At 36.1% G+C, this 20,082-nt stretch overlaps 1 protein-coding gene across 14 annotated transcripts in view; it reads right to left on the bottom strand.

The window, feature by feature from the left end:
• The window catches only part of PHF21A (PHD finger protein 21A), a 191,199-nt gene that overhangs the window by 161,972 nt on the left and 9,145 nt on the right, over positions 1 to 20,082 (bottom strand). For 11 of the 14 annotated variants that reach the window (XM_032414003.1, XM_032414001.1, XM_032414004.1 and 8 more), the window contains 2 exons: positions 1,497 to 1,537; positions 28 to 139 (listed from right to left, as the gene is read on the bottom strand). The gene's annotated coding sequence lies outside the window, so the exon portion shown is untranslated. Of the gene's footprint in view, positions 1 to 27; positions 140 to 1,496; positions 1,538 to 4,301; positions 5,809 to 20,082 lie in introns of those variants that run through there. The other 3 variants (XM_032413998.1, XM_032413999.1, XM_032413997.1) reach the window with 2 other exon arrangements.

Here is a 20,082-nt window from a genome sequence, read left to right on the forward strand (position 1 = left end):
GAGCTGTACAAAAAAGGAATGGGTTACCTTATGAGGTAGTGGGCTCCCTGTCATTAGAAGTATTCAAGAATGCTGCATATCATATCCCCCTCTTGGAGATTCACAATGCACATTAGCATATTAAAGGTTCTGAGAAGTCCTGCAGTAAAGAAACCTGTTTAACTTTAACGCAGCATTTCCCAAATTATTTGACCACAGAACATTTTTCCCACCCCCACCCCACCTCAATAATATTTACTCATTTCTGTGGAACTAGAATTCCTCCGAATATATTACAGAAAATAATGAGCTACATTTTTTTAAATGTAGTATTCAATATGTACCCAAATAACAATCTGTCAGGGATATAGGAGAAGAAATTTCCACACTGGTAAAAGGCTGGAAGAGAAAGCCCTTAAGGTCCCTTCTCTAAGATTCTGTGATTCTATCACATCTCAAAGAAAAGGGCTATAGGGTTTTGATTATTTACTTAAAAAGGCTCCATGAGAGAAAGGCAAGTAAAATAAAAAGGTAGTAAAATGCAAGGTTAACTGGTTCAAATGCCTCCCCCTTTCATGTTCAAAGCCCAATCCCTAAAAGATAAGAGAGACACCTCAAGGACAGTGAATTATCAAAAAGAAGCCTTCACCAAATATCTACTCCAGCCACTACATTAATTAAAATTTGAGAGAGAGAATTTAAAAAACAAAAACAAAAAGAAGTAGCCTCGTATTAGGGAACGATCCTATTCCAGCTCTCTGGTTTAATTTTTTATCATAATACATGCTCTCCAAATAAGGTTAATATTTGTTTGATCCTTAGTCACTAGACTGCCCTGTGCAATCTGCGATCTTGAATTAGACATTCAAAAAAATGATTAAAGTGTGACGATTTATAAGCTGTTAGTGTAGATACTAAAGTAGATATTAGGAAAAAAATATGTTGCCTATATGCCCCCAAACTGCTATAATTCACTCTCTCTCTTATTTTTTCCTCTTTTAGAATTATACAAACAACACACACTAAAAATGTAGTATCAGACATGAAGCCAATCCAGCATTAAATTTAAGGATATAAATGCTTAAGAGTCCCAAATTTCAAAGTCAAGGTTCCCATAGTTACATTAACCTAGCCATTTTGCACATACACTAAGGCCATCAAATTTAACAGCATATTAAGTAATACAAAACACAATAGGAACCTGAACTTTTGAAATTCCTGACTTTAGAATTTTCAGCTCTAACCACTGCATTAAGAACATTTTTGGCAAAGGGGACCTTTACATTTTAACAGGTTATCGAATGTAGGAACATGCAAGCCCAGCAGTATTATTAGAAACACAAACGCATTTGAGATACAGCTACGTGAAATTAGACAAAAATTCACTTTCACTCAGTGCAAACAGTAAAGCCTCATTTCTGGGAGAGAGCTTTTTTGAAAAAAAAAAATCACTGAACATCTGAATTATTACCCAACTAGCATCAGGCACACTATACCTGCCTCGTGAAAGTACTTACCAATTTTGGGGAAACGGGCTCTCCTTCAGCTCTCTTGCTCCCTACAGCAGAAGAAGGGGAAAATGTAATTAGACTACAAACACAGATTTATGACATGTCATTAAAGCTGAAGACTTACAGATTTCTGACTTTAAGAAGAAAAAACAAAACACACAAAAATCTCCAAAGCTTTTAACCACCACCCCACCCTACTCCAAAAATGGGAAAAGATGTAGTTTTCACAGCAAGGAAAAAAATCCAAAGGCAGTTAAATCTCTAATTTTCCATTTTTCACTTTTCCACAATTTTTCCAAGACAAGGAAAAGTAAGTAGTTGGCAGTCTCCCTTTCCTAAGAGACACACAAAAATAAAATGTACCTCATCTAAATAACACACAAATACAGGCTCATCCCCAACAAATGGGCTTCACTGTTCATTGCTTTATACTAACAAATTAAGGTTACATCATGACCTTTAGTTTGGTCTTTAAAAGGTCTTTTTTCAATTAATCTTGAAATGGACTTGTCTGATACAAGGCTTTAAAATTAACAGCATTTTATTTGTATCATCATAATTTCTTTTTTTTTTTTAATTTTATTTATTTATTTGTCAGAGAGAGACAGAGCACAAGCAGGGAGAGCGGCAGGCAGAGGGAGAAGCAGGCTCCCCGCTGAGCAGGGAGCCTGATGTGGGACTCGATCCCAGGACCCTGGGATCATGACCTGAGCCGAAGGCAGCCACTTAACCGACTGAGCCACCCAGGCACCCCTGTATCATCGTAATTTCAATTAAACTTTTCATTCACATTCTTCAAGTCTCACCACTTAAGACTGTAAGCTACGTAAATAAACATGCCTTTCTCTCTGCCACATATTTAATCAGTGATAGAGCCAGAAAGAAAATTAAGGTTTTGGGATCTCAATCTAATGCTCAATGATGCTTTTATTAATTGCATTTTTTTAAGATTAACTAAACTCCATTAAGTTGACTTCTAAGTTAAAAAGTCAAGTCAGGCTATACTGGTTTGTTTTTTGGGTTTGTTTTGTTTTGGTTTTGCTTTTTTTTTTTTTTTTTTAAGATTTTATTTCTAAGGGGCGCCTGGGTGGCTCAGTCGTTAAGCCTCTGCCTTCGGCTCAGGTCATGATCCCAGGGTCCTGGGATCGAGCCCCGCATCGGGCTCCCTGCTAGGCGGGAGGCCTGCTTCTCCCTCTCCCACTCCCCCTGCTTGTGTTCCCTCTCTAGCTGGCACTCTCTCTGTCAAATAAATAAATAATGTAAAAAAAAAAAAGATTTTAAGTAATCTCTACACCCAACGTGGGGCTCAAACTCATGACCCTGAGAGCAAGAGTCACATGCTCTACTGACTGAGCCAGCCAGACACCCTATATTGTTTATTTTTAACTCTTCCCCACTCCAAACTTCTTTTTCAGTTAAAAAACATGAGGAAACAAAAATTAAAATTTTTCTAATATTTTACTATTAAATTATTTAAACTCCACATACCATGCTCTAAAACTTCCTTATGTTTTAAACATAGTATGTTTGTCGACTGATGTTACTTCAATAGTGTTCTCATTTCGAGGGATATTGTAAAAAATCTTCATGTCATCCAGATTATAAATTTTTATTTAATCAAGTACAGTCATACCAAACATGGAGTAAAATAATTTAAAAGGGCCCTAGTTCAAGCAGTTAACATTCATTTCCAAAAGAAGTTCAATTTGCTGTTTTATCCTGCCTTTTCTTTAGCAGCAGTACTTCTGAAAGTTCTCAAGTCCATATAAATGGCTATTTTAATCACCAAGATTAGAATGACTTCCAACCAAAAGAAAAATCACGCCAAGGTCTGTAGAATGATGTGGTTATTTAAAAGTGGATTCTCAGAAGGAAAAAAAAAATTGTAACTATGTGTGGTGATGTATGTTTACTAAACTTATTGTGGTAATCATTTTGCAATACACACATATATTGAATCATTATGCTGTATACCTAAAACTAATAATAATGTCACAGGTCAATAATATCTCAATTTTTAAAAAATGAATTCTTAACATTACAGATAGTACCTACAGGATTCTGTACCACTCAGTACAGGCACATAGTAAATGTTCAGTAAATATCTGTTAAATGAATGAATTGACTAAGTGGACCCTTAACTTTGTTGATGACTTATTTTCCCTATGAGACATTTCCTGTTAGCTTTCTCATGCTGGTGATAATTTCTTATGCATCAATCCCCCACAGCATTATTTGTTAAATGAATGACTTTGGATAAAAACAAGTAGATAAGAGAAGAAGATATTGCCATTTTAAAATATAATGAAAAGGAAAAGACTGATATATTGTACTAAATCAAGAACTTCTGTTCATCAAAAAAACACCATTCAGAGAATGAAAAAACAAGGCACAGAATTGGAGATGACAATTCCAACACACAGAATAACAATGGTTTATAACCAGAACATATGAAATATGTTGAAACTCAAAGTGATCAGGATAGAATTGGGATTTTTACTTTTACTTATATGGCATTTGAGAAAGTAGAGTCACATTAACTCTTCTGAAAAGTCATAATTCAGTAAAAAGACACAATGGATGAACACCTTATCTCTAGGGCATTTTCTCCAAAAACCAATAGCAGAGTTAATCCCAAACTGATAAAGAATTTTACCATGATATCGTGAAACCATGAAATCATAAAACTAGTCATAGAACTGCTTACAGGGACTGTAGATATCACATAGGAAATGAAAGCCTGAGAGGTTAAATGACTTCCCCAAAAGTCACACACCAATTGGTTGTAAAGCTGGAGAAAAGCTTACAGACCCTGAGATTCCTTTGACTGAGCTGGCCTTTCCACGAGTCCTCACCGCCTCTTAACCAGGTGCAGCAGTAACACTTCTAAGAAACAAACTACAGTAAATACTGGCAAAATCTTTTTGGAAAAGTCTCCATATAAAATTTTAAAGAAAAATTATTATACGTAAGCTATATAGGGCAGGTTTTAAAACTTGAGATCCTTCATGCCTAAGGGATCCTCATGAATGGGCTTCAGAGGGGTTTGCCAACCCTACGATACTATATGCTAAGTTCTGTATATATAAGAATTCTGGGAAGAGGAGACCCACACCTCTTTGCAAAGAAGTTCAGATACTAAAAAAAAGAGTCAATTATTTTTAGACTAGTGATTTTTAAACACTGTGCATCACAACTACTAGTGTTTCTTCTAATTGACTACCATTTGAAAACTGATTTAAAAAAGATTTTATTTCTATAATTTAGTAAGAGCGAGTGAGCAAGAAAGATCTATACATAAATGTGTACTTTAACACTACCTATATGCAAAATGTATTTAAGTCTGAAATGCAAGTTTGATTTAAGGTGACTGAAAGTCCACTTAATTTCTCACATACTCTTCATACTCAGCTAAGGTAGTTAAAAATTTTAACCATATTTGCTTAAATTTTTCAAATATAGATTTATTCTTAAAAATGCACTCAGAACACATAAGTTGGACTAAATGAAATTATTTTTGCTTTTAGAGATGAATATTATCTTGCTAACATAACTTCCCATGATTTTTTGCAAACTAAAGATGGTTCACCTCTCCAGAACTTCACAGGGAGCTGCTTTAATTAGAGCTGGTAAAGAAATGAATCATTCAGATTTCTAATATGGTTGTAAAATTTAAAATTCCATCACTAAATCAAAGGTGATTAATAACAACTTAAGTACCTTTTGTAAAATATCTAAAACCTTTGTATGAAGAACATATATTAAATAATAAACAAATTTTGCAGAGAAAAGGTTTAACATTAGATCATGTTTTAAATTAGGCTAAAATTCATCCCACTACAAATTCGAACAATTAAGTTTATAGTCTGTGCTCAATCATAAATTTTGATAAGGGACTAGAATAGCACAGATAATTGTCATTCAAAGACACTTTAAAATGTCACCTTACGCAGAAGATTCAATCTCTTCTCTTCTACTACACCAAGCTGATACACTAATTTTATATACAATAAGTTTTACTGCTTTTTATCTGCCCTTCCTAACTTCTAACAGAAAGCATAATAAGTTTGAAATAAATTTAAATGCAAATAAGTGCTCAGAAGAAAAAGCAGAATCCTACTTAATGAGATTTAGTCCTTTAGGTCCGAATATCATAATCATCCCTGTGTACCCCATTCCTCTTAGTCTTACCCTCTCATGGACATCCCTCTAGCACTTCTCCCCTCAGTTTCAAGAAGCATCAATTTTCCCCTCATTACTGGATCATTTTGTTTCTTCCATCTTTTTTTTTTAAAGATTTTATTTCACTACACCCAACATGAGGCTCAAACTCACAACCCCAAGATCAAGAGTTGCACGCTCCATCGACTGGAGCCAGCCAGGAGCCCCGTTTCTTCCATCTTAAAAAAAAAAAAAAAAAAGCCTCCCTTGACTCCGTATCCTTCTCTAGTTACTGTCCCATGTCTATGCTCCCGTTTATAAGAAAACTCGCTCAAAGAGTTAACCATATCTCTGTCCCTAGTTCCTTCTCCCCATCCTCTACTGGACTCACTCCATTAGGGCTTTGGCCTCCTTCTATTCCCAAGATCACCAATGACCTCTCTGTTGCTAAAGCCAATAGAAAAATCTCAGCCCTCACTTCCATGTTTGATCAGTAGTATTTGACCCAGTGGGTCATTTCTTCCTTCTTGAAACCCTTTCTCTCCTGACTCCCAGGACACCACCCAATCTTGATTTTCCTCCTAATCTCTCTGGCCACTGTTCTGGATTTCTTATGCTGGTTTCTTCTCATCTCTCAAGACCTCAAAATGTTGAACTGCCCCAGGGCTCAGTTCCTGGCGCTCTTCCCATTAGGTAATCTCACCCACTCTCATGGCTATAAAATGATCTGTACACTGGTGACCCAAATTTTTATCTCCAGCTCAGACCTTTCCCCTGAATTCCAAACTCATATACCCAACTGCCCACTCAACACTTGTCAAATAGGTTTCTCAAGCTCAACGAGTTCAAAAGTAAACTCTTGACTACCTATCCCCCAACCTCCTCTTCAGAGTCATCCCCACTTCAGTAAGTGGCAACTCCATCCCTTCAGGCCAAAATCTTAAAGTCATGCTTGACTCCTCTTCTCTTTTTTCCACACCCTATATTCAATCTAATAGCCAACCACCTTGCATCCACCTTCAAAATACACAGACTTTGACCACTTGTGTCAACTCCACTACAACCTCCTTGATCCAAGCCACCACCATATCTTTCACTTAGATTATTACAATAGCCTCCTAACTGCCCTCCCTCCTTTCCATCTTCGTCTTGCTACAGTCTATTCTCTCAGCAGCCAGAGTACCTCTTCAAAATCCAAGACAGATCCAGTTACTCCTCTATTCAAAATCCTCCAATGGTTTCCCATCACACTCAGAAAAAAAGCTGAAGTCCTTTGAAATGGCCCACGAGACTCTAAGTGATTTGGGCCTCTGCTACTCTCAGACCTCATCTCCTCCTCTCCCCATTGCTTAATCTGTTCCAGCCATACTGACCTCTTTTTTGTACTTCAAAAACTCAAAACAAGTTCCCTTCTCAGGGCTCTTCTATTTGCTTTTCCCTCTGACTGGAACACTCTCTTCCATAAAATATCTTCATGGTTCACTCCCTCAAAATGTTTAGGAAATACAGCAGTTGCAAGAGGAGAATACTAAAATAAAGATTACAATTGTCCTCAGAATTGTTCCTCTCCCCAAACTTACTGTGGGGATGTTCTTTCTTATGCTAACAATACCCTTTTTACTGTCTCTCCACCTAGCCAAATCTTGGCCAGTCATTCGGGTCCAGATAAAGATTCAGTAATAAGTGGAGACCTTCCCTAACTATCCCAACTCCCAGCTCTTCCTTTCTTTGAATTCTCAGATAGTTTATCATCTCTCACATTCACCTTAAAATTTAACCACATACTGTCCCACATTGTAACTTATATGTCTTATCTCCCTGACTACACACACACACGCACACACACACACCACACATGAGTAGAAATAATGCCTTGCACAAGTAGTTCTCAAACCTGTATCAGGGTAACTCTAAAACTTCAAAAAAAAAATACATAAATTCACAGGCCCTACCCTTAATAATTCTGAATTCATGATGTTTGATTTAGAGCCCAGATATCTGTATTTTTTTAACTCCCTCCAGAAGATCCTGATGGGTAGGGATTAGGAATCATTGCCTTACAGTCCTCCATTTCCTTCAGTACCTAGGAAAGTAGGCCTTCAAATAGCCTACGGCTAGAATGGACACCCCAGAGAACCAAATCCATTCCTTCATCCACAGGGGAACAGCAATCCAAGAAGTCTACATGACTAGCCAAAAGCTACAAAGATAGTAAGAGGCAAAGCCCAGCCTAAAACCCAGATTTACTGCTCTCAATCTAGGAATCCTTCCATTAGACTGTGCATAAATAAAAGAAAGTAATAAAAATCCACAATTCACAGTAAACAGTGATTTTCTAATATCTGACCAGTGACTGCAATGTCCAAGCTCTAAGACAGTGCACATTATGTTTGAAAATGTGAGCAACATTAGCTGACAAAAGACGTAAGAGGCCAGAGAGTAACTGAGGGAAGGCTTACAAATAAAAAAATAATTTTTACCAAGTCCTCTTGCAATATGTATAAAAACTTATAAAATCATCTATTTTATAGTTGAGAAGTATTAGGAGAAATAAACGGAAAGAAGAAATCTTGCTTCATCATGCTATAAAGTACAAAAATCCTTATTCACAAGCTTCCACAGCTCACAAAGCTATAAATGTTTTCTGAGTCTAATCATAACATAAACTTCTTAATTACAGATCAGACTTAGTAAATCACCCCATATCCCAAGATAACTCAAACTCTTATCCTAATAATCAGCTAACCTCAGGACCAAAACTCTTGCCATCGACAACAAAAAAACAACTCAGGTATCTATAAGGCATTACAAAAGAGTTTGGGTTTATCCTGGTGTATAGGGATTTAAGCAAGTGTCTCCTATTAACACTAATGGGAGTTCTGGGTGTAAACCATAAGCACCAAGGAGGAGGATCAATGCCCAGCACTGTATCTGCCAAAACCCTTTCTACTGCACTAACTGCAACTACTGGGACTTGTTCTCTCAGAAATGGGATAATAGACCCGAATTCCTATGTCTCTAAAGCACAAAGATAATTCAAATAAAAGTCACTAAGGAAGGTCACTGGTAAACACCTGATTTTAAAAACATACAAGAAACAGCTAAACCAAAACAACTGACACACTGAGGAAATTTTAGAAAATAGCACCAACCAATATGCACAGAAGAAACTAGTGAATTGCTGGAGATAAAATACCTCACACAAAAATTCAACAAGATTAAGTCAATCAAATTTTTAAAAATTAGAGCACGGTAAACCCAAGTATAGCCAGGAGCCTGTCCAAAGAAACACATACACACAAAACAAAACAAAAACTCCTCCCCTGATGGAGCCCTAAGTACACTACAACCCTTGCTTTTAAAACACAGAAGAAAACTCCTGCTGTATTGATAGCCAGGAATAATCACAGAGTACTTCCAGACAAACGGATAACAATCACAAGCTGCCAAGGACAACCAAAACTAACTAAATAAAAATTATAGCACCTCACTGTGTTCCATACTGCCTCATTCTCAATATAGCACTGCTGTACTCACCAGGCTGAAAAATGAGCAGGTGCCTTTCAGGCTATAGAAAAATTAGTGACACACACACACACACCAATCACAAACACAAACACAAAGGGAATGATATTTTTTCACTTGAAGGGGTTTAAGAAATGCAAGGCTTCGCTGTAGGCCTAGAAAACTAAGAGTAGGCCTTACCGAAGAAATGAGGAAAAAGCCAAGGTTTAACTCCAAATCCACATTCAAAGACTAAAAGAATTAACATTTATTTCAATTAAAAATGCTTTGGCAACAATCCTTTTTAAAAAAAAAAAAAGAAAGAGAAATTAAGATTTCCCCCATTTCTAAATCCCAAGAGAAAATTAGAATCTTTCCTCTCTACACTGGTTTAGCTCCACAACACAAATAAAAAAGAACCCTGACTTAAGGCCTGAAAACTAAACATGGTTCCGTAACATTCACAGTAAAAACAAAACACAAAACTATGTAGTCCAACATATTGATTCTTTATCGTTGCTGCTATCATTAATGAACATTTAGCTTTGTATCTGTACTTGGAAATGTCAATGAGAAATTGAAAAAGCTACAATATATGCTGGGGATTTTAACTTTTGAAACAAAAACCACAAAGAAACACGAGTCTGAAGCATAAAGCCTCAATCATGCTGATAAGTAAGTGGTCCTAAAAGTTGAAAGTGAAAGCAATATACACCAAAAAAAAAAAGAAGTTTGCTTGATATTAATGCTAGCCTTTAAAACCAAAAATATGTTCTGTTACAGAAGACTGAAATCAGGGCTTCCATTAACCTTGTTAAAAAAAAATCCCATGAGCATGGATTTTTTTCCTAAGTCTCTTCATCAGAGCAGCATGGGGTCCCATTAGGCACCCTATTTTACTTCCACCTTATAAATAACGTTAGCTATTCGCTATTTCCATGGAAACCAAGTACAGAGAAACCCACTTAAATGAATACCGGTTAAAGGAATAAGTTTTATTTTAGAAAGATTTTGCTGCTCTAGATGAACTCTACTGGGGAATACTACAAAGTCATCTTAAGTATAATTTTTAAAAATATATCTTTGGTGTAGGGGAAGCTTATTAGTGGTCCTGTTAAATAAGTACACTCCTTGCACTAAACTAAACATGCCAAACAGCATCGTAACATTAAAGATACCTTTTCAATGCATTTCATGGGGGTTTAGATGCACAACACCCAATGACTATGCTTCCTCATGCATTGGGGTGGAATAATTATCCTTATGGGTCTAATTTAAACTAATAAAAGCAAGGAAATTCAGAAATAAGTCTACCATCACCTTGTGACTAGTAATGAACAGGCCCCACAACTGTAGGCACATACATGACTTACTACTCCTCCAAAGAGGAGTGAACAAGGGAGCAAATAACTTAAGTTCCTAATCACCGTTATCATGTCCAGGGATAGCAGATAGTCAAAATTCCCTCCTCAACAAACTATTTTACAAGTTATAACATGTATTCCTTAGTCAATTGGTATTTACACATAGGTGAAATAGAACATTCAAAGGACAAAATGCTGAACAAGATTTAAGAATTTCCAATTTTAAGTTGCCCCACATCCTCTAGAAAAGACCATTACTGGTGGCTCATACAAAAGTTGCCGATAGGCAAGTGTACATAAAATGCAACTAAGAAGGATAGTAAATTCAAAAACTAATAATCAGTAAGTTTCTAAAGATAGAAGGGGTAAGAAAACTAAAATCTTTCCAGCAGACGTGGTTCTCCGTTAAGTTAGTAGTGGTTCAGACACCTTCAATAAGTTAAAAGACAAATGAAATTAGTATTATCCTAAAGGATGATTATCAGTACTAAATTTACAATGTATGAAAAGAGTTAACATTCTCACACACATTTTTTTCTTTGAGTATATCAACAGATCTATTTGTACTGCATGTTTTAAAAACATAAAAGTACTTTCCTTGTATGTTTCACACACTGTAAACATTGGCAAAATGATAACTTGAAGTTGGGTTAAGAGTAATGTGGTGTTTGCTAATATTATTCGCTCTGCTTTTGCATATGTTTTTAAATTTCCATACAAAGAAGTTTTTAAAAGTCCTATAAAGTTAAAATTCTTGTGTCAAATAAGTTTTTCAGTATGTATAATTATATAATAAATGAAACACCTTGTATAGATCTTAGAAGCTACTGAATTTAGATCCAATACGGCCATTAACTTAACATTTAACCACAACTAATTTCCAAGTTTTACTTTTCTTACCAAAACAATTCAGTTAACAGTTTAAAACCACCAGGAGAAATCTGGAAAGGAAAAGATCTGCTATTTTGCAATTACCAATTAATGAAATGCAATCAATGCCTAAAAACAAGGCATTATAGCTGTATTTTGCATTTTACAAACTAAAGAAAGAAATTCTACTAGTCCTCTCTATTACTAAATCAGAATACTTTTAGAATCGGCAACACCATAATTTCCAACTCCTTTTCCAATTAGGTCCACAGGAGTACAGAGAACCATCTAATCAATTAATGCTTCCTAGTTCCCTTATCTTAGTTTAAGGAACAAAGCTCCCCTTTCCCCACTATGCCCCCACCTCACCCCCTACCAGAAAATATAGCAACTTCTGAGGTAAAAAGGTCTTTTTCTATTCTCTTCCTTAGTCCAGATATAAAATGTTTCACAAATACTCAGTTACTTCACAAGTGATTTTGAGCTATCTATTATCCAACTCCTGGCTAAGGGCCCAAAACAAGGAGGTCCACAAACTGTTAAAGCCTTAAGGTCTTGATAACAGCTCTGTTTAAAAACTAATCATTACAATGGTGTTTTGTTTTGTTTTGGAGAGAGAATAAACTGGTGGTGGCTTTGGAGGGAGTGATGCACAGCGGACGGGACAGCGTATACAGAGAAGAGATGGCAAAGAGACAGTAAAGGAGAGGGGAGAGAAAAGGCAATGGAGGGAGTATGTGCAATCGATGTGCATCTCTCTGTGAAGCAGCTAATGTACCACTGAATCAGACAGGTTCCCGCATAAGTCTAGTAGGAGTTCAGCCCTGACATGAATGGCCCAACTTTTACAAACTGGTCAGAGACAGACTGATTTTCAAAATTGTACAATTCTTTAAATCAACTCAAAAGACCTCATAGGGTCTATTTCTAACTCCTGTATTTATTGAAATGAAATACACTTCTAAACTTCCTATAATTCCATTCACCCAAGAGAAGCAACTGTTTTGTAAGCCCTACATAAAGAATACTTAATACTGTGCATACACTATGCTAATTCTAAAACTACAAAGCTTCACTTACTGACCACTCTAGCAATTGTAAAGTAACATTACAACTTTTTTAATTGAAAGAAAACTATACTGGGGCTCCTCGGTGGCTCAGTCAGTTAAGCATCTGACTCTTGGTCTCAGCTCAGGTCTTGATCTCAGGGTTTTGAGTTCAAGCCCCATGCAGAGCCTACTTAAAAAAAAGAAAGAAAGAAAGAAAACTACACAGCCTGCTATAAAACTGTTCAATTTTTAAAATAATTGTTGAGATAAAGTACAAGCACATTATCAAAACAAACTTGCTGGAATTTCTGCTCAGAAAGCAGAAACAGTTGTTTTAGGAACACAGGCAAAATAAAATCTAGTAAATGCTCCTATCCACCTCCTAGGCTTTTATTAACTGGTACAGTTGGGTAAGTAAGAACAAAAAGTTAATGGAAGCTATTATTCTACTTTAACTCAAATGCTCATCAGTGGTAACACATGCCATATTCAGGGTGTTGTGGTAAGCTATTGCAAATGTATTTGCTGAATCCTAGGGAAAAAACTATACAGATCAAAGAAGTTTCAGATCCAAATTGGTAGTGAATAAAATTAATTCTATTTCACACTTAATGATCATTACCCCTCCCTCAATTACGGATTTCACTTACCAGATACCCACACACACACACACACACACACACACACACTAACGGACATATTAAAAACTCAAATACTTTACCAAAAAATATCTTAAGTCTGAGATCATTGTAAGGCGGAAACTTTAAGAGCGGCTTTTCTCATAACCAACTTGTTCTCAGGCCCAGTTTCTAGGCTCAATACAGGTAACATACGACAATTAAATATAGAAAGAAAATAACAATTGCCATAAGAAAAGACCAGGCACCAGATGAGAGGAAATTTCAGAGAGGCAAAATGCCCAAAATCAGAAGGCAAATAAATGATGTCCATCGTTACTAGAAAGCATTTGTGTGCCTCTACAATTATTTTCACTAGTTATTCCACTCAAGCATGTGTTCTCAGGGGTTAAGCACACACTTTGTCCCTAGCAGCTGACCCAAGCGACTGACCAGCTGATTAGGATTTTAGACTTTTCAGTTATAAGGCCTAGTCTACTCCTGACTCCATGCTATGTGACCTACTGTAAACCACATCACTATGCTGGGACAAGAAAAAGGTTTATATATATCACTACGAGTTTTTAAAAAGTGCCCTATAATATTTTTTTAAAGTCTCTTAAAACTGACATATTCCCACATATTTTCTATTTCTCCCAGAGCTTTCACAAACAAGGACTCATTAGACACACTTTTCCCACCCGTACCTTTTCTCACCATGACATTTCAGGAAAAAACCCTCCTTTCCAAACTAAGCTGTTCCATATTTACTGTTTCCCCATAAACTTTTAGTGGGACTGTAACCATAACAATGATAACAGCAGTTATTGCTTATCAAGTGTCTTAAGAGTTCCTCATTTTATCTTCACGTCAATCCCAGAAGGTTGGTGTTACCAACCCTACATCACAGATGAAGAAACTGACGTCCAAATGAACAGCACAGGGCTTGGTGTACAGCATGTATGAGAGACATCTTTGTTGAAGGGAGCTTAAATAATTAGTCCAAGGTCACACACTCAACTTTAAGTGGTTGTACAGAGATTCCAACCCAGGGGTCAGACCACAAAGCTCAGGCTCTTTTCCCACTATGCAGCATTTGTCCCAAGCCTTGAGGAGAGAAGAAAGGACTTGAGAATTAAGGTTAAGTAATACCTAACAATAGTTACCATTTATTTAGCACATACTATGTGTCAAGAACTTAACTGCAGTTTATATGTTAACTTATTAATTCCTCATAACAACCTCAAGCTATAGGCACTATTATTTATTCATACTTTACATATGAAGAAACAGAGGCAGAGGCACAGAGGGTGAAGTGATTTGACCATTATTCCAGAGCTAATACGTGGCAAAGCCGCAATTTGAGCTCCAGTGCGGATACTCAACCACTGAGCTTTATTTACTGCCATGCTAAAAACCTCCCTTCATCTGAACTGCATGAAAACAAAACTTTTAACCTTTTCAACAAAATTACTGGATTGTGAGCCTTTGTGCTTTGACTACTTACGAGAAAACTATAGTACTCTTCTAAGCACGCACGCCAGACTTCTTTACAGGCACAAAGGACATGCCCCTGGTGATTAGATCACTGCACTGCTCAGGAAGTGGCACACTGTAAGGCTGGTTAAGAGCCCCCAGCCCATCTCTCTCCATACTTAGAATCACACTAACCATGCACTGCAAGTAGGCAATTCAGAGATGTCACAGCGCAATCTTCTATAAAATGAACGTCAGTCTGGAAGTATCCAAGTGTGTACGGTAGTACCCTTCCAACACCCTTTCTCCTTCTTCCCAAACACCATAAAGAACACCGCAAAAGGAATGAATGAATCTAAGCTACTTAAAAATCATAACAAATGTCCAATGATAACTACAAATTTAAATGAGAAAAAAATGCAAAATTCTCATAGTTTTGTAACTTGTCCAAATTCTACATTCAAAAAAGGATGGGCCTCAAAAAAAACAAAAAAAAACAAAAAAAAAACCACACACAAAAAAGCATAGGCCTCTTTGAAAGTCTCAATTCTTAGACTACCTTATTATCATAAATGTGCCTTGAAAGGTGAGAGAAAAATCAATTTTTACCTCAGATTCTGAATATTTTGATATACATATTTAAAAGAAAAATCATTACTGTTACAAGTTACTGGGCTTTCCACCTTAATATCTACTAGTATGATAATGTATTTAATTATATAAATAAAAATAATGAGCATGGATTTAATATTTGTATGCTAACATGTAATACACCCAGAAAAATAAATAGAGAAGAACAGGACTGGACCTGGAGGTACTGGAACTTGACACAATGAGAAAAGGAACTATTGCAGCTCCCTCCATTGACATCGTAAAGTTGCCACATTTTCTGGGCTCTCTTTTGAATTAATGTGGCATCTGTTCCAAGTACAGCATGCTAACATTTTACTAAAAGATATTTTCATTCTACATTTGTATGTGGTTTGCTTTTTATTTGAACTCCTGTTTTATTTCAGTGGTCATTATTTCTTTATACCAAGTTGTCCATTTGGCATTCCAAATCTATCTCCCCTGTGCACAAAAAGGGTGAGGAACCATCAGTTTAAAACCCTCTAACAGCAATAATTACAATATGCTTTGCATATAGATTAAATAAAGAAAATAAGCAGCACAAAGATTTTTGTAGGCTTTTTAGTATCAGGTCCTGATAAGTTAACAGCATCTGTTCCTTTCAGAAAAAGAATTCCGCTCTGAAGTACTGGGGGGGGAGGGGGGGGGAGGGGGGGAGGGAGGGGAGAAGGAGAGGAGAGAAATAAACAAATACTAAATAGAATAATTCAAGTTACAAAGTTTGGCCTTCATGAAATGAAGATTTCAATAATTTGCACATATCCAACTCTATCGAATGAGAACTGCTTTTGAAGACATCCTCAAAAATGCTGCAGCAACAAGCCAAATACAACCACTTGTACTTAACATGCATGCTGCATACTCCACAATGTTACGTCATATCAGGCACAGAGAAGACGCTTACCAAGCTATCCTGCGTTCTATAAACTGCCTAACAACAACAGAAAAAGGCACTGCCATCTCTATAGTGGGAGTAAGAACTGACAGGGTAGGCAGCCTTTTCCCTTTGGTCAACTCTGAAGAAAACAAATAAGGCTTGTATTTCTGTCTTTTAAGCTCACCTCTCTCAAGGCCTTTACTCTCATCTCAATCTTTCGGCCTTTACTCTCAATCTTCCGGCCTTTCACAGAAAGAAAGCCTGTTTCTTTAAAATTAAAAAGCTGCAAAAGATCACTCCAACTTAAGAGCCCACACCTTGTGCCAACTGTCCTCCAGGTGTCCCCACGGCTGCCTCTCCTGCAGAAGAATGGCCTATCTAAAGCACTCGTCTCCAAGTGGGTGCACCCACCCCAGAGAAGGAAGGGGGCCACGGAAGGAATTATTGCAACTTACATTTTTAAATATCACCCTTTCTTTAAATTTCAACTTTCCTGTATGTTTTATAACATACATAAAACACGAATTCAGAAAATTACATATAAATATACATTTACTGGTAGCAGTAATTTTTTAAAGTTTGGAGACAACAGGCCAAAAAAAGTATAATAAGAGAGAAAAATTAGGCTCTGCCATTCACTTACTTGAATTCTTGTCTCTGCCTCAGTTTGACCATCCATGACATGAACTGAGACCTCTGCACACTTAATACTTTCTAGGGCATGGCCTGAGCCACACAAAATGAAAAGCACATATGAATGCTGCCAATGAGAAAACCCTTGAATTGGCTTGTTAAAACTGATGATACTGGGGGCGCCTGGGTGGCTCAGTCAGTTAAGCATCTGATTCTTGATTTCAGCTCAGGTCATGATCTCAGGGTTGAGACGGGGCTCGCCTCTGGGCATGGAGCCTTCTTGGGATTCTCGCTCTCCCTCTCCCTCTGCCTTCCCTACCCACCCACCCCCACTCCCACTCCTGTGTGCCCTCTCTCAAATAAATAAATAAATAAATAAATAAATAAATAAATAAATGACTATACTGTAGTTTAAATAAACTACTATGCCGTCAGATCCAATTCTTAGAATTTTAAGGCCAGGCTTCAGCACTTCACTAAATACGAGTCTAAAGAAACATTAAGGCACCTTAGACACAAGGAGTGCATTCTAGGACTAGGAAGACTTTTTTAAAAAACTTCTGTAATAAAAAATTTATTACCTATGAAATAAAATTTTTTAATCTGAAAATTACAAAGGTGAATTATGACTAATAACCTTAGCAACAAGATAAAACTCTCAAAGCCAGAATCAAACGATTATATTTAATGTAGATTATAAGGCCTTGAGGATGTCTTGTTTTACACAATACCAGAATAACAAATGGCACTCAAATAAATTTTTTTTTTTGTCACTTGAAAAAATGGTGGATTATCAGTATAGCATTTGGTAGTGATTGAGTGAGTAGGGATAGGGATGGGGGTGAGGTCAGCCAACACTACTGACATAAAGATGTGAGCACCAGGACTAATTCCTATGCAGGGTATCAGTCTGTATGCCGATTAAGCAGTACTTGGTTTGAGTTTCCATTAATTAAAATATTACAATTATTTTCTCAGCTTTAAAATGCTATTTTAATTTGTAAATGTTGAATTGAATGCCTCTAAACAACCAAGAAGAGAACCCACCAGTTTAAAAAAAAGTTATATGAACCGATAACTGATCTCTTTATAAATAGTAGCTACTAGAATAAACTAGTAGAACTTAATTCTGAAATGATGCCTCTTAAATTACTTGCACAGGACAGAAAATGGTGTTGCCATTTTAAATTGGTTAACATTTTTTTAAGTTTTAAAAATAACAATGACCATCTCTAAGGCATTAGGCACAACTAAAAAGAACTTAAAATGCTTTTTTGCCCCATAAGTCATAACCAGTCTAGAGTATAAGTTTATAATCTTAATGTATAAGATTATACTTCTTAATGTATAAGATCTTAATGTATAAGATCTTACCTCTCTCCTTCCAACCTCACTCCCACTTCCCACCTGAGCCTTATTTTCAAAAACAAGTTTTTTAAATAGCCACTTGAAAAAAGTAAACTTCAAGACAGTATTATGGTATAACTCTATTTTTGAAATGGATATATATAGTACATATTTAATGCACAGGAAAATTTAAAAGTAGAATGGGATGACTTTCATTTTTTACTTTATACATATCTATATGGCTAGAATTATTCAGATGCACTGCCTTTATAATATTTCTTTTAAAAAAAGGACATTTCTCATCAAACCCTCTAAAATGTTGTAGTTACATAAGAACTAATTAAAACAGCAAATGTAAAATATCTGCACTTACTAAGAAAATGTATAAAATAACCTACAATGCTAAAGTGCCCAAATTCCAACCTTAAGAAATAGATATCAGTCCCCATCCATGCTAGGCACTATGTTCACAATTGGCATACAATGAGAAACAAGACAGACACTATCCCAAATGCCTTCATTTCCATTCCATTCCAATGCTTACTATTTCCGAAATATTCAATCTAACCCAACCAAAATCAACATGAAACATTCTCAAAATGATACATCATACCTGTGGCCATTTCAGTAAATTGAAAACTTCTTTAGTAGTTCATTTTCTAGGTTTCTAGAGGAATTACAAGTTCAGTACAATATTATGGACACTTAAGAGGAGAGGCTCTGGAATCAAATCTGGACTTGAATTCAGGTTGTAGCATTTGCTACACCTATGTGATCCCAGGGAGGCCTTCACTTCCTTATCTATAAAATGGGGGTAGGATAATAATAGCAAATCCTCATAATATTGCTGTGAGGATTACAATTAAATGAGATCCTATATATAAAAAAGCTTATCACTATATATAATACCCAGTAAATATAAAATTATTATTATTGTTGTTATTAAAACAACATAACCCTACAGTACAAGAACAGTTCACAACTTGCCAAACATTTAGTCTTATATCTATGCCACTTCTCCAAGAACAAATATATGTATTTGTGTAAGTTTGTATATTAACACATAAAAATAGTTTTCAATATAAAAGCCCATAATTGAAAGCTTTTATTACCATAACAACACACCAGTATATTTATGATATTTATGTATATTATATATATACACACACACACACACACACACAAATACATCAGTGCATATTGTCACTATCTACGCTGTAAACATGTTAAGAACTTGTCTGTTGACCATGGGCAGGGGGTATTCAGATCACCAAATATGATTCTAACTCATATATTTAAACTTTTAAAGATATTAACATTGTTTACACAATATAGACAAATACCTTAAAATTCAGGCATCTATTAGTGATTACAAACTCAATTTATATATACTACTTTAGTCTACAAAGTACATTCACCGGTATTACCTCATCCAGTCCTTTTAAGAGCATAGCGAAACCGGCTTTTACCATTATCCCCATCTTACCACTGCAAAAACTGATGCCCAGCAGGCTGAATTTCCCAAGAGCACACCACTAGTGACAGGATTGGTCTTTGGGCCGAGTCCTATGACACCATCACAATTGTTTCATTTCCATTGGCCTGGGACATTTCATTAAAAAAGACAGAAAACTGTGCTAAATACTTTAGGTGTGTCAGAGGACTCTACGGGGATTACACATGGCTGCCCAGTTTCACTCTCCTTATTTCCAACTTTAGTATTTCAAGAATTACACACATGTGTAATTATAAAATGTAGATAAGGAGCATTCATCCAAATCTGATCTTTCCTGCATTGGTCAATAAACACTGGAGACTATTTTACCCCTTATACTTAGCCCTTTGTATTTAACTTCTTTGTAACCACTGAACTTATTTCATTTTAATGTTAGGTCTTAAAAAGTCAAGTTAATAGAAGATAAATAAAGCCACTCATAATGTGGCAGCATTATCGGATCAGATCCCACAAATTTTTGACACAGCTAAAGAATCTATTCAATGTCTAATATACAAATATTAACAAATTTCAGTTCATATTTATAAGAAAAAAAAAGGTTAGTATTA

The sequence above is a fragment of the Phoca vitulina genome, unplaced genomic scaffold (assembly GCF_004348235.1).
Source record: "Phoca vitulina isolate PV1807 unplaced genomic scaffold, GSC_HSeal_1.0 scaffold16, whole genome shotgun sequence".
NCBI lineage: Eukaryota > Metazoa > Chordata > Mammalia > Carnivora > Phocidae > Phoca > Phoca vitulina.